The 13,285-nt window shown below is 45.2% G+C and overlaps 1 protein-coding gene across 4 annotated transcripts in view; it reads right to left on the bottom strand.

The window, feature by feature from the left end:
* The window catches only part of ATP9B (ATPase phospholipid transporting 9B (putative)), a 240,280-nt gene that overhangs the window by 85,705 nt on the left and 141,290 nt on the right, over positions 1–13,285 (bottom strand). The gene's annotated exons all lie outside the window — the stretch shown is intronic.

The raw sequence follows: 13,285 nt of genomic DNA, 5'->3' as shown, positions 1-13,285 counted from the left end.
ATATTACCTTCTAAGTCTGAAGGGGCTCCGTAGTGCAGAATGAAGCTGTTTTGTCAAACTGCTCACCCACCCTGTGGATCATTTGAGAAATTTCAATATTGGCTTTAGTATTTTGGACATGACACACAGCCACAGGATACTTTTTATAACTGATGAAAATGCCAGAAAATTGCAGATTGTCCAGGAACAGATGTGTATACACGAGCACATATCTGATTTGTTTTTGCAAAATGCAGGGTTACTTTATGTCACAAAGGACAATTAGGTCATGTCTGTGAAAGTCTGACAGGTTCCTCTATCATATTAGAACCTTTATTAAAGTATAACCAATATATCAGAAGTCATCAAATTTATTTATTTTATTATTTTTTAAAGATTTATTTATTTATTCATTCAGAGAGAGTGAGAGAGAGGCACAGACACAGGCAGAGGGAGAAGCAGGCCCCATGCAGGAAGCCCGATGCGGGACTCGATCCCGGGTCTCCAGGATCACACCCCAGGCTGCAGGCGGCGCTAAACCACTGCACCACCGGGGCTGCCCAGAAGTCATCAAATTTAAAGCAATGTAATAGCTTCAAAAAATTTGTAAGTTTAATTTTTAACATTATAAATTATTTCAAATACTCTTATATACAACCTTTAACACATCAATGCCATATTTAAGACAAAAATGAGTATGTACAAACATGGAAACTGCAAACTATTTGGAAATTTAATGTGTACTCTATGTACACAAGGTACATTAAAATCAGGCACTGAATATTAAATAAACCCCATAATTTTCTAATATATAGTACTCCTAATTTTATTTTACAATAATCCAAACGATTTATTTGAGAACTGGGGAAGTGAGAAGACTAAAATGTACATCCCAGCACTTTACTGAATATAGCTCGTGTGCACTGCTGTCATGATTCCTGTTAATATCTTGTGGCTGTGTTTACACTAAGATTCCTAGCTGCAAGAGACAGCAAAAGCAAAGGGGTGGCATGTTGTAGTTGAGACAGCAGAGGGTGCTCACGTTTGATGCTTTTCCCTGAATCCTGAAAGCCTGCTGTTTGAATGCAGAACTTCGATCTCAAATTCAGCCAATTCAGTATACTGAATACACAGTACGTTTGTATATGTAGATATAATTTTTTTGCCAAAAAGGGTTACCCTAAGCATCTGTTTTTGCCCTGCAGAATTCAAGACAGAATTGATAGACTTTAACATGCTGGACTGTGCACACGAGGGAATTTCCTGAATAAAAAGGTACTGTTCTGGAAGGAATCATGCTCAGAGATCTGACATCCAGAACACATTCAGAATACTGCAGGGAATCAGCACAGTATGAGGGTACTAAGGCTTCTGAAGATTTAGACCTAGAAACAACTTCCATTGATGGTTTCAAGATCCTACATATATTTCCCTTATTTTTGTCCTAACAGTGTAAGAAGCTATCAATTTTAAATGGTTTTACCAAGATTACTCACCAATTTAAAATAATTACTTCAATAACCTACACTCTTTACTGACATCAGAAACCTTAACATTCAACCTCATTCATGTAAGTCCAAGTCAGGCATTTGGATTTCAATGTGATTCAACAAGCAGTTGATTTTGGCAATTTTGTATTTAACAGACATTTTACAAATAGCATTCACTTGCTCTCCAATCCTTTGTATCTACAAACACAACACCCAGTGTTTGAGGCCCAGCAATGCGGTCATTGTGCTTCCACGACAAACCCTGAGAGGCACAGGTACTAGAAGTGCTTCGTGCCCAGGGGCTTTGCTGGCGGTGCACCCCGACACTCTTGGGATTTATTTCCCAGCAACATAAAAATCAGGTTTTTCTAATAATTAACTCTAAAAAAACTCCCAAAAAACCTCTACTCTTAAAGAAAGGCTTTTATTAGGACTCTTAAGAATTGAAGGGGCACAGCAGGAAGGGGAGACTGTGCTGCCGGGAGCACTGCTGGCCTCTCAGGCGCTTGTCTATCGACAGGTCTACACGGGCAAGCCAGACCACCCTGCACATTTTTCTCCTGGGAGGCACATGCACATTCTCCTCAACCTGTCAAATCTTTTATTGCAAATATTTTGTGTATATTTAAAAAAACGCCCTTAAAACACATTCTTATTCACTTAGATATAATTTGCAAACTATTACTGGCTAGAAAACAATATTGTATTGCTAAGTATGTTAATAACACCACTACTAAATTTTGGGCTTTGGTTACTACTTGTTAAGGGAATTACTAAACACACAGTCAGGGCTTCCAACACTACTGCATCCTGAAATTGCCGAGCACAATGACAGCTTCCCTTCAAGAAACTCGGAACTCTTTTAAAGAGCTAGAAAAGAATTACGTGATCCCTTTCTGATATCCAGAAAATGAGGTGTTGAAGGAATTATTCTGGTAACTGGTATGGAGCTGCTGGACCACAGGTGACAGGAAAAGGCTGGATTTGGGGAGAGCACAGGTCAGAGTGCCCCTTCCCCAGCACAGCAAGGACTGCAATCCACAGGCCATGCCAGGCTGGTGGGGGGAGGGCTGCAGCAGCCCTTGGCCCTGGAGCCTGCCTGGCACTGTGCCGTGAGAACTGGTTTTTGTTTCTTGTTTTTTTGTATTTCTTTCTTTTTTTTAAAGAAATTGCGCGTAATGGTGACAGGAGATACCACCTTTCTACCTGCTTTTATCTTATAAAATTCTGATTAAAGAAATGGTTAAGTTTTTATTAGTAAATGAGATTATTAATTTACAATGAAACCTGAATTTCCAATCCTAGATCCTCTTTCAGAAGAAGACATGATACAGAGGGGTCTCCATAATAAATAAAAAATATATATATAAAGATAAACTTGCTCAGTGATTAACTTCAAAATGTTACATCTAAACTCTTCCTTCGGCGTACCAGCAAGCACAACGTATGTGATGGTTTGTGCAAGGAGTTTACTAACTTTAGTCAACAGAGTTTTTATGTAATAGATTCCAGAAAGTCTGGTTTCATTGGGGACTTCAGTCGAATGCTAAACATAGCATATGAAGCTGCTAGTTCTAAGGAACACGTCTCAGGGTGGGTAGCGCTGACAATCAGCAGGCCAGTTCATGAATGCTCAGTGGCTCTGGTGGGAGGGTGATCCTCTGCAGGCAGCCCCCGGGACCCACGCTGTCCTGCAAGCCACCATGTCACACAAAGGTTTCAACAGCATCCAGTCACACGTCACTGTCTCCCTCACGGTTTCTTAGCTTACTGTGTAAATATGAAGGAACTTATGGACCATTTAAGGTCTGTACCCCAATCTCCAAATACCCAGCACCTATCACAACAAAAACCACTCAACAGTGCTTTTAAATCAGGAGTCATTAGCTGACTTGACAAGATCTATGACTAAGTATTTATTGGAATCCAAGCTAGGATGACTGTCTCACCCAACTCCTGAAGTTCCCTGGCTGTGAGGGGCAAGGCCCTAACTGTAAGTGCATGGAGCACACGGGCAATACCGAACTCCCTGAGAACCAGTGTTCCAGGTGTGTCAGAATGACATTGTGTGCGCACAGGGACTTCCTCTGCCCATGTCGGTGCCTCCCTGCAGAAGCATCGGCAGCAGCTGGTGCACGCATACTTGTAAGGCAGACAAAAGACGGCCAAGAGGGACACGCTGGTAGACACTGGCCAAGGGGGCTCAGAGCTAGCTCTGAGTCAGTCCACAGTTCTCATGATCTATATTCTCGTTCTTTAAGAAAAATGGAATTCGGCAGGTTTGCTGAAAATTTTAAATGACAAACTTGAGGTGGTTCGAGAAACTTTCCCTCTTTACCTCCATTGTTATGAAAACTGTGTAAGAGCTTTATTAGTGGTATCTTGGCAAAATGTAACGCTATTAAACATCTAAAATTTTTGTGTTACTATAAAGTAAGTGTAAGTCTTCAAAGACATTTTATGAACCATTTCATACTTAATGGCTTGTAAGCAATCCCAGGAGTTAGAAATTGTGTGAAAAGTTGCCCAGATTGACAGATAAAGTGAAAAGGTCTGTATTAATTTCCAAATAAAGAAATGCATGGCGTGGTATCTCACGATGATTACACTCTAAAGTACCAATTAGAACGCATCAGAAACTAGAGCAAGTTGACACTCTACAATAAAGCAAATAATTTCCAGTTGGAGGGGCAGAAAATGTTAATATGCAATGTTCAAGACTACAAGAATCTTTGTAAAAGGAAGTAGCTAATAAGGTTTAATGATGCATGTCAGGAAGCCACAGTATGTAGGGAAACACAGCTGGCTTCATTTTGTAAACTATTTGATATACGCATCTTTCTAGCTCGCGATTATCAGCTGTGCCACTGCCACGGGGGACAGTTTAGCCTTCAGATCAGGGCATTCTTCTTGTTCTCTAAATTACAAGTGAAATACATTAATATAATATGGCGCTATAGGCTAGTACCCTGACTAAAGTTTATCTGCTCACAAAAGAGGATTTCAAGAAGACTTCTGTCAAATGTCGTGGAAACAATCTTACCAGCCTAACCAGGCTACTAAGTGCTAGAGAACCACTAGAACAAAACAAAACAAAGACAAAACACTTGGATTTAGTGGATTAATTACCTTCCCCAAACAGTCACCATCATTCATACCTTGCCCGTTAAAATACAAATGAACTGAAACATGATTCTACTGAGAAACCCCGCAGCACATGGCTGTCTCCCCGTTCAGGGACACACATGTGCATGTGTGGAGGACCCCACTCCGAAAGGCGATATGCGCCCTGCTCACACATCTCAGCTCCAGGGACTACGATGTGCAGGTGACAGCAATTAGTAGCAGATGACAGAAACACTCTGAATTTGTACCAGATGGCAGCTCAGGGTCACTGGGAGCCAGCAAACCTTCACAAGGAAACCCCGTGTTAGGCAACTATCAAATGTAAAAGCTCTTAGACACAAATTAATTATTCAACCACGAGAAGACAACTGCTAGGTCACAACACTAATATCAAAATGCCGTTAAAGCACTGGGAGCCACTTATTTTAAATGTAATTACACATATTAGCTGCTAAAAAGAAGCATGCCACGTAACGACGAAAAGGTTGTCCCAAACTAAAAGAGCTAAAATTCTAGTAATTAGTGAATTGTCTTATGGTAGAATGTACTCAACAGGTTCCAACTTTGGACGAGGGCTGTTGATGGCTAAGGCTGCAAACAGCCATGGCCCCAGGCTTCTTCCCTGAAAACTCCCCAGCACCTCAGCTGGTTACAGAAAATACACACTGTGCATCAGGAGGACCCTACGGGGGTCTAGGCTCCTTGGCGATCTGAGAGGAGTCTCAGAATGTCAGAGGTGGTCTACGAAGCCTAAGTCCTCAAAAATAAAGTCTCATGACAGAGCAGCCAGGCTGGATGTGAGGAGATAAGAGGCAGCAAGATTATGGGGAGGCTGTGCCATCTTGACATGGGGAGGGACCCCCAGGAGCGAGTGCAATACTGGATTTTGTCAGTCCACGTTCTATGTGAAAAAAGATGCAGGCAAAAATGGTCCAGGCAGACAAAAAACAAATGCACAAGTAACTGGTTTACTTTAACAAGATTAATTCCACACTAATAACTAACATAAAATAGTTTCGTTTCTGGTTTATACCTGATTAATTTCTGACCTCTTGCGACCTTAGCAATTTCCAACCCAATGGCCTTCACCAAGTGCTGCTGCATGACTGTGCTGTTGGATTTTCATACCTCCATCACAGGTCAGCACCATGGCTGAACTTCTGGGAGCTGAGGTGTCTGGCCCGGCTCACCAGCTTCAGGCTCGTCCTCCCGTCTGGCTCCCTGGGCCCGAGCATGTGCATAAGTGATCTCACTCTCATTCCCATAATTAGACCTCTGGTCACATTTCCCATTAACTACACACACTTCCATTAGGCTCATAAAATAAAAACTGCTCAAATCTTGCTTGTCAAAAAGTTTTTCTTTACTATTTTTATTGAAATGTGGTAAAACTTACTGAAATGGTACCAACTACTTTGGGAAAAGAAGAGCAAACTAAATAAAATGATCAACTAAAATAACTACCAAGGAAGTAAACAGTCCACAGAGGCAAGTCTTTTATCCAGCAGAGTAATCACCTAGCTGTAGCTGCGTCATGTGTTTCAAGCCTCCCCCCCCCCCCAAGTGGGTTCTGCCAAGCTCCAAGCAGGGATGGGGTGGTGGGTCTGGAGCCCCGAGGTGCCAGGTCAGGCAGGAGGGGGGTCCTCAAAGAGCCAGGGCGGGGGCACATGGTGGCCACAGGTCTCCTCTCCCCATCTGCATGGAAATGCAGGCCCGAAGGACTTTCAGAAATGCACTCTGCACTCCTTTGTGTCCTTCCGCATCTCTCAGAGCTTTGATACTTACCTGATGATTAACTGTCCTTACAAAACAATGCTCTCCAGAAAACAGCAAGGTTAGTTTAATATTCTTCCTGAAGGATAATCATATAACTTACATGAAGAGCATTTTCAACTACAGAAGAAGCTGCTGTGAAATGCCTGAAGTAAGCTTTGGTCATCAGATTTGTCTTAAACAATGATCCACCACAGGTAAGCTAATTTTTCTTCAATTTCCTTTCAAAATAAGTATGACATGATAGTAGGAAATGGCACCATAATGACTAGAATTTAAACGAATTAATTCTTGCCAGACTATTTTAAGTACCTGTAATACACGGCGGAACACCCCATCTTCCCATCTACCTGTCACTGCGACAATAGATCTCAGCGAGGCTTCAGCACACGTCCTCCCAGAGCTCAGGGCTCCCGCTTCATCCTGGGGCCCAGCTCTGCCAGAACGATCCTGTGTGCAGAGGGCTGTGAGCACCACATCGGCATGAAGTGCCGTAATGGGATCTGGCCTGTTTGCAAATTCTCCATCTTTGTTTGCACTCAAGATGCACAACTAGTCACTGCCTGTGGGCAGTGTTGGCAGGAGAACTGCTGTGGCACATGGGCAGAGCCTGGCCTCTCCAGGACGTGTCCATCAACCAGGCCAACTCCACCCAACCAGGCAGCTGGCCCCAAACACCTCCCAGCATGGCTTTCTGAAGCCTTTACAGGGAAAAATACATCTGAGCCCACGGCGGACTTTGGTCACAAAGTGCCCCCTCCCCTCCGAGGCCTCTGTGTGGACCACTCAGGGCACGCTCACCAGGCTGCCTGCCTGGGAATTGCTCCTTGAAGCTGACTGCTATCATTCTTGCTCTTAATGTCATAACAGTGCACATATTTCTCCTTTGATCTGATTTCTTTCACATCCAAACAAAAACACTGTTCACATAATAGCTGACTTGTATGCTGCATATCCTTTCCCCTTGAAATCCAGTCATTAGAACAGCTTTCTCCAAAGGGGGGTGATGTCAGCTCCTGGCCCCTTAGCCACTGGTCGTACACATCACCATCTGAACACAGGAAGAAGAGGAAGGAAGCCAAACTTCAAACAAATCAAACTTGCTGCCTGTCCACAGCTCATGAGTTAGGGTAAAGACAGAAAGGTGAGTCAGGACTGGCCAGGATGGTCAGGGGCATGTTGTGCCCACAACTACTAGGGAGCTGGCACCAGCTGGCCACCTCCATGAGTAAAAAGGGCTGGAGTAACATCTGGACTTGGCCAAATACCTTCAAAGCGACCACCTCTCGCTCCCATGGTCTGGGAGTGTCTGTCCTGGCACAGTGGCAGCCCAAACTGCTACTAAACAGGGTCACACTGCCTCCTTTCCAAAGAGTTTCTGTGCACCTCTGCAATGACACTTCAGGTACCTATGATCTGCCTCCTTCACAGAGACAGGAGATGGCTTCCCTGGGGCCCTGAGGTGGACGCAGCACCTGCCAGCAGCAGCAGAAACTCTTGTGCTAACTCATTTAAAGAACTATCAGCTGGCTAGAGGGTAAATTTTTTAGAGGGATGGGGCAGAAAGAGACAGAATCCTTGCTGGGCATGGAGACTGATGCAGGGCTCAATCTCACGATCCTGAGATTATGACCTGAGCCGAAATCAAGAGTTGGTCACTTAACTGACTGGGCCACCCAGGTGCCCCAAGATGTCAAGTAAATTCTTGAGATGACAATTCTCAATATCTGATTAGGATCCATAATTAAAATGCAAAGTATGTCTTTAATATTTTTAATTGGAAAGCAATTTGGGAATAAAAGGCTTCACTGCAACTATATTTTTGTATAGTAGTGAAGAGGAAATGAAACTTAAAAAGTAACAATTGAAACCACATCAACAAAATCTAAATACCTAGAAATAAATTGAAAAGGTGTACAAAACTCTACAAAGAAAAATCAGAAAATATCACTGAAAAGATCGACAAAGAACTTCTCAAACTCAGTACCCAAAAAACAAAGAATCCAATCAAGAAATGGGCAGAAGACATGAACAGACATTTCTCCAAAGACAACATCCAGATGGCCTGCAAGCACATGAAAAGATGCTCCTCATCGCTCATCATCAGGGAAATACAGATCAAAACCACAATGAGATACTACTTTACACCCATCAGAATGGTTAAAATTAACAAGTCAGGAAATGACAGATATTGGCAAGGATGTGGAGAAGGGGGGAACCCTTCCCACACTGTTGGTGGGAATGCAAACTGGTGCAGCCACTCTGGTAAACAGTGTGGAGGTTCCCCAAGAAGTTAAAAATAGAGCTACCCTATGACCCAGCCACTGCACTCGTGGGCAAGGCAGAGGGCAGAGTGCTGCAACCAACCTCACACATGCACAGGTGCTGGAAGAGCCAGATGCAAAAAACACATTTCCCATAACTGCATTTTCTGTAAACTTCAAAATCTGAAAAAAAAAAAAATAATGTCAACTAGATAGGAGGACAGTGTTTATCTTGGGGGAGGAAAGGGCACGGGAGAGAAGCTTCTGGAGTACGAGTAAAGTTCTATTTCTTGCCTAAGTAATGGACTAGACCTGAGTGCTCACTTTGTGAGGACTCACCGGCTTGTAGACTTTAAATTCCTGCACTTTTGTGCATGCATGTTAACAAAAATTAAAACAAAATCAAAACAGTGTCATTCCTGCTGTCAAACAAAACCCAAGGAAAACCTCCAATGTTGAAGCTTACGTTGCTCCCTAGCTGGCAACAAGACACACGGAAGACCATCTCAGAGGAAAGGTAAATGGGTATGGAACTGGATCTAATGCCTTAAAGGCAAAGAACTGTGGAGTGTTTCTGAAACTGCAGAACCTAAGTGAGGAGCTCATGATGTAACATGCACAGTGACCTAGGATGGCACCAACACTTCTGTGGGAGTCCAGCTGAGATGGCCCCACGCGCTGCTCAAACCCAGCAGGGTGCACAGGGACTGAGCCAGAGCAGGTGACCACGGTTGAGCACTCCTGCACCGTCTGTCTGCACATGGTGGCCCGCCAGGGCAAAGCCCTGGTGGCACTCAGTGCACATGCGCACGCACACACACACACCAGGGTGTGTGCACATAGCCCTCTCTGCCTGTGGAGATGGTCTTCTGGGTATGGGACTGGGAAGAAGGTAGAGACAAGGGGGCTTTCATGCTCATGTTACATCTAGAGGCTCCTCCTCCCTCTGAGTCTCTGGAAGACTCCAGCAAACCCTCCAGCTCTGCTGCTTCTCCCCTCAGTCTGGTTGGAACATTCACGGAGCTTGCCGTTCACCCTGGCCTCCCTGGGCACGAATGAGGAGCGGCCACCTGCACATCACCTGCCTTCTCCAGGCCTCTGCTCGTATTTCCTCTGGCTTCTGCCAAGATTCTCTCTCTGCCCTTGGGTTGCTGGAGCCTCATGTGAAACAAGTGAGTTAAGACGCTTTTGGCTTTTTCCAGCTTGTTCTCTGAGCTTCCAGATCTGTGGTTTGATGTCTGTCATTCATTTTAGGAAACACATGGCCATCCACACTCCAGCCACTCGTCTGAACGTCTGGCTGCTGTCGCCGCTACAGGTGCATTACACCTTCTGAGACCATCTCTCGATTCTTGGAGGCTCTGTTCCAGGCCCCTGTTCCCTTTTTCATTCTTTTCTCTTTTTGCTTCTCACTTGTGAAGTTTCTTTTGACCTGTCCAGATCGCACTGTGCAGCCCAGTGAGAAGCTTCTCACATCTTCATCTGCCACAGTGATTGACTTCTTCCACCTCCTTTTGATCCTTTCTAGACAATATGCAGTTCCATACTGCAACGTCCATATCTGCTCCTGAGCAACGTCTGTCCTTCATACCACAGCCCTTCACGTGTGGACCAGGGTTCCTCACGTCCTGCCCTACATGAGTCTGGGTCTGTTGCTGGCTTTGTTTCTTCAGACTGTTTTCCCTGTCTGTCAGAATGTCTTACGACATTTGTTTAAAGCCAGACATGATGTGCCAGGTAACACGAACTGATGTAAAAAGCTTTTAGGGGGAGGTTTCCTGCAATCTGGACCAGAGCTGTGGGACCTCTGGTGCCCCCTCCCCGTCTCCCCTGCTGACTTGGCCTCTTGACTGCAGCTCCTCAGGGGGTCTGGGCCCTGCAGCTCTTCCATCTAAAATCTGCTATGGTGGCACTGGAGACCGACCAGTGTGGGGCTGAGGTGTGGGGCAGAAGGAGTGTTCTATAATTTTGTGAATAACTCCCAGGTTTTTTTTTTTTTTTTTTTTGTTAACTTTTATTTATTTATGATAGTCACAGAGAGAGAGAGAGAGTGAGGCAGAGACACAGGCAGAGGGAGAAGCAGGCTCCATGCACTGGGAGCCCGATGTGGGACTCGATCCCGGGTCTCCAGGATCGCGCCCTGGGCCAAAGGCAGGCGCCAAACCGCTGCGCCACCCAGGGATCCCTACTCCCAGGTTTTTAATGGATCTGTCACCTTCACAAGTGGGGGGCTGAGTGGGCAAGATACCCTCCCCAGGTGGGACAAGGCCACAAAGGGTCCTCACCGCCTACAGACAAGACTGTTAGAGGGGACACTCCTCACTGCCCAGGTCCCAGCCGTAACACTCCCCACTCACCCTCCAGAATCTGTTGTCAAAATGACTTAGTTTTTCCTTCCAGTTTATGGCTCCAGTTCAACAGATCCCAGCCTCTCTCTTAGATTTCAGGTGACAGTCATTGACTTTGTTGGCTCAGCTCCTTCCTGCTGTAGGACCCGGAGTGCTGACTTCCAGGTCGCTGGATGGGGCCCACCGTGCTCCTCCCCCTGTGGTGAGATGCAGTGGCAGTGAACAAGGCCCTAGGGCTACTGGAGCCACAAGCTAGGAGAAACCCAAATCCCCAGTCACCCCAAGAAGAGCACTTGGCAGGCAGGAAGGAGGTGAGTGGTGTTTTCCGAGCCACTGTACAGGTCAGGGTCTATTTGTTACTGCACATGAGCTTTCTCTCATTCACAGCCTGTAAAACTCTGACAAACCCGCAAAACCCAAGATCAGATCTTTGCTTCCAGAGGCTCTCTGCTAGAAAGTCACACAGCAATTTAAGATAATCCTTCTAGAAACAGAGTCTTCAGCTTCAACAAGGCCTCAAGCTCCCCAAGTACCTGGTAATGGCTTGCCTTCCCAGACTCCTCTACTGCAAATCCCCGGGGCTTTTCTCAAGGCCAGAGGACTCAGGAATCATATCTAACTCGCATCTAGAATTCTATACCTACAAGTATCAAAAGCTCCTTCAATTGCCAAATATGGGAAGTTTTAGAGTAGTAGATATCATTTTTTATAGAACATAGGCTGAGATGTGCAAAGCATATATTTTATTTTCCTAAAATAAATCCCGAAATATTCAATCTAATATAATCTGGTCACATCCTAAATTAGTGATTAGAATTTCAGATTTAAATTGTATTCTGGCCTTTGCCACTGTTTCTCCACTCATACATCTAAGTTCCAAGATGGGGTGAGAGGTCCTAGTGGCATCTGAGGATGGGGAGCAACCCCCTCCGCCCCTGGCATCGTAGCAGCTCTGGATGCTCAACTCCCAGGGTGGGCGGTCAGCACCACGGAAGTCCTCTTCTTGCTCTTCTCTCCAGTCTGCACCCTCTCGGTGGCAGGGGCCCTTCTGGCATTGTCCTACATGACCCTGAAGCCTGCCCCTGCGTGACGCGTTCCCCTGTGGAGGACCCGAGGCCTTGGTATCTTCTGCTTCCACAGCTGTGCTGCTGGGGGCTGTGCTCTAAGAGGCAAGAATTCCACACGCACTGCTCTCCTTCTTGCTTCTCCCATTATTCTCTCCTTTATTTGCCAGGGCAGGGATAATGGGATGTCTACGATGGGGCAGTATGGCTTGCTGTCTTTATTTTCTACTGCTCATACATAAACTCCACCTTGGTTTCTTTAAGACTTGGCTTCTTGAATCTCAGGAGAACACAGCTCTTTCAGATCAAGTCTCAGTCTTTAAGATCATCAAATTTTTTTTAAAATTTATTTAAACACTTAAAAGCTAAGCACCAAGGTACATATTTTTTATATTAATATTTAAAAATTTCCAATTCTCTCATACCTCTGACTCCATTTTTTGAGCATTTATGAGGTGTCAGGCAATGTGTTGTATATAAACTACACAGTATCATGACCTCAATCTTGTGCTGTAGAGACTATGACACTGAACTGCCTGAAATGGGTCTCACCCTACTCACCTGCTGTCCATCTTCACACAGTGGTCAGAACAATGTACCACACACAGCCCCCCACCCTTAGCTTGTTTTCTCCTGGCTCTAGGATGTGGGTCAAGCCCTCCACAGCGGCACGAAGCCCTCAACTGCTTCCTCAAGGACGATTCTGCCCCTCCCTCCCTTAACCTCACACGCCAACAGCACACAATCAGTCCTGCTGCAGGACCTACGCACCCAGGATCTCTGCTCGCCCCTGACAGGGAGGAGCCTGTAGCGCCCTACCACTCCTGGAGTCTAACCCCCTCCAGGCTATACCTCCCTCACAATCCCAGGTTTGTTAGGTCAGTCTCCAGTGTTCCCCAAACACCCAAGGACTAGTAGGACTGTAAAGGTCAAGTCTGTTTTAAAATGGTCTGTTAATGTGCCTCCCAGGGAGAGGATGAGGAGTCCCTAAAGGAACAGATGTCTATGCCCCTGTGCTTTTCCTGAGCTGACAAAACAAGTGTTCATGGATGGATGATGGAGCAAGTCAGCAGTGTCCCAGGTGGTTCCGGGAGCACTAAATAGAACTTGGAGAATTTATACTTGATTTCTTAGTATGAAACATAATTGGTGAATTGATATCAAAAGATTATAAATGGGCTCCTGGGTAGCTCAGTAAGTGAAGTGCCTGACTCTTGATTTCAGCTCAGGTCATGATCTCA

The sequence above is a fragment of the Vulpes vulpes genome, chromosome 5 (genome assembly GCF_048418805.1).
Source record: "Vulpes vulpes isolate BD-2025 chromosome 5, VulVul3, whole genome shotgun sequence".
NCBI lineage: Eukaryota > Metazoa > Chordata > Mammalia > Carnivora > Canidae > Vulpes > Vulpes vulpes.
This window is presented reverse-complemented; position numbering and strand designations above follow the sequence as displayed.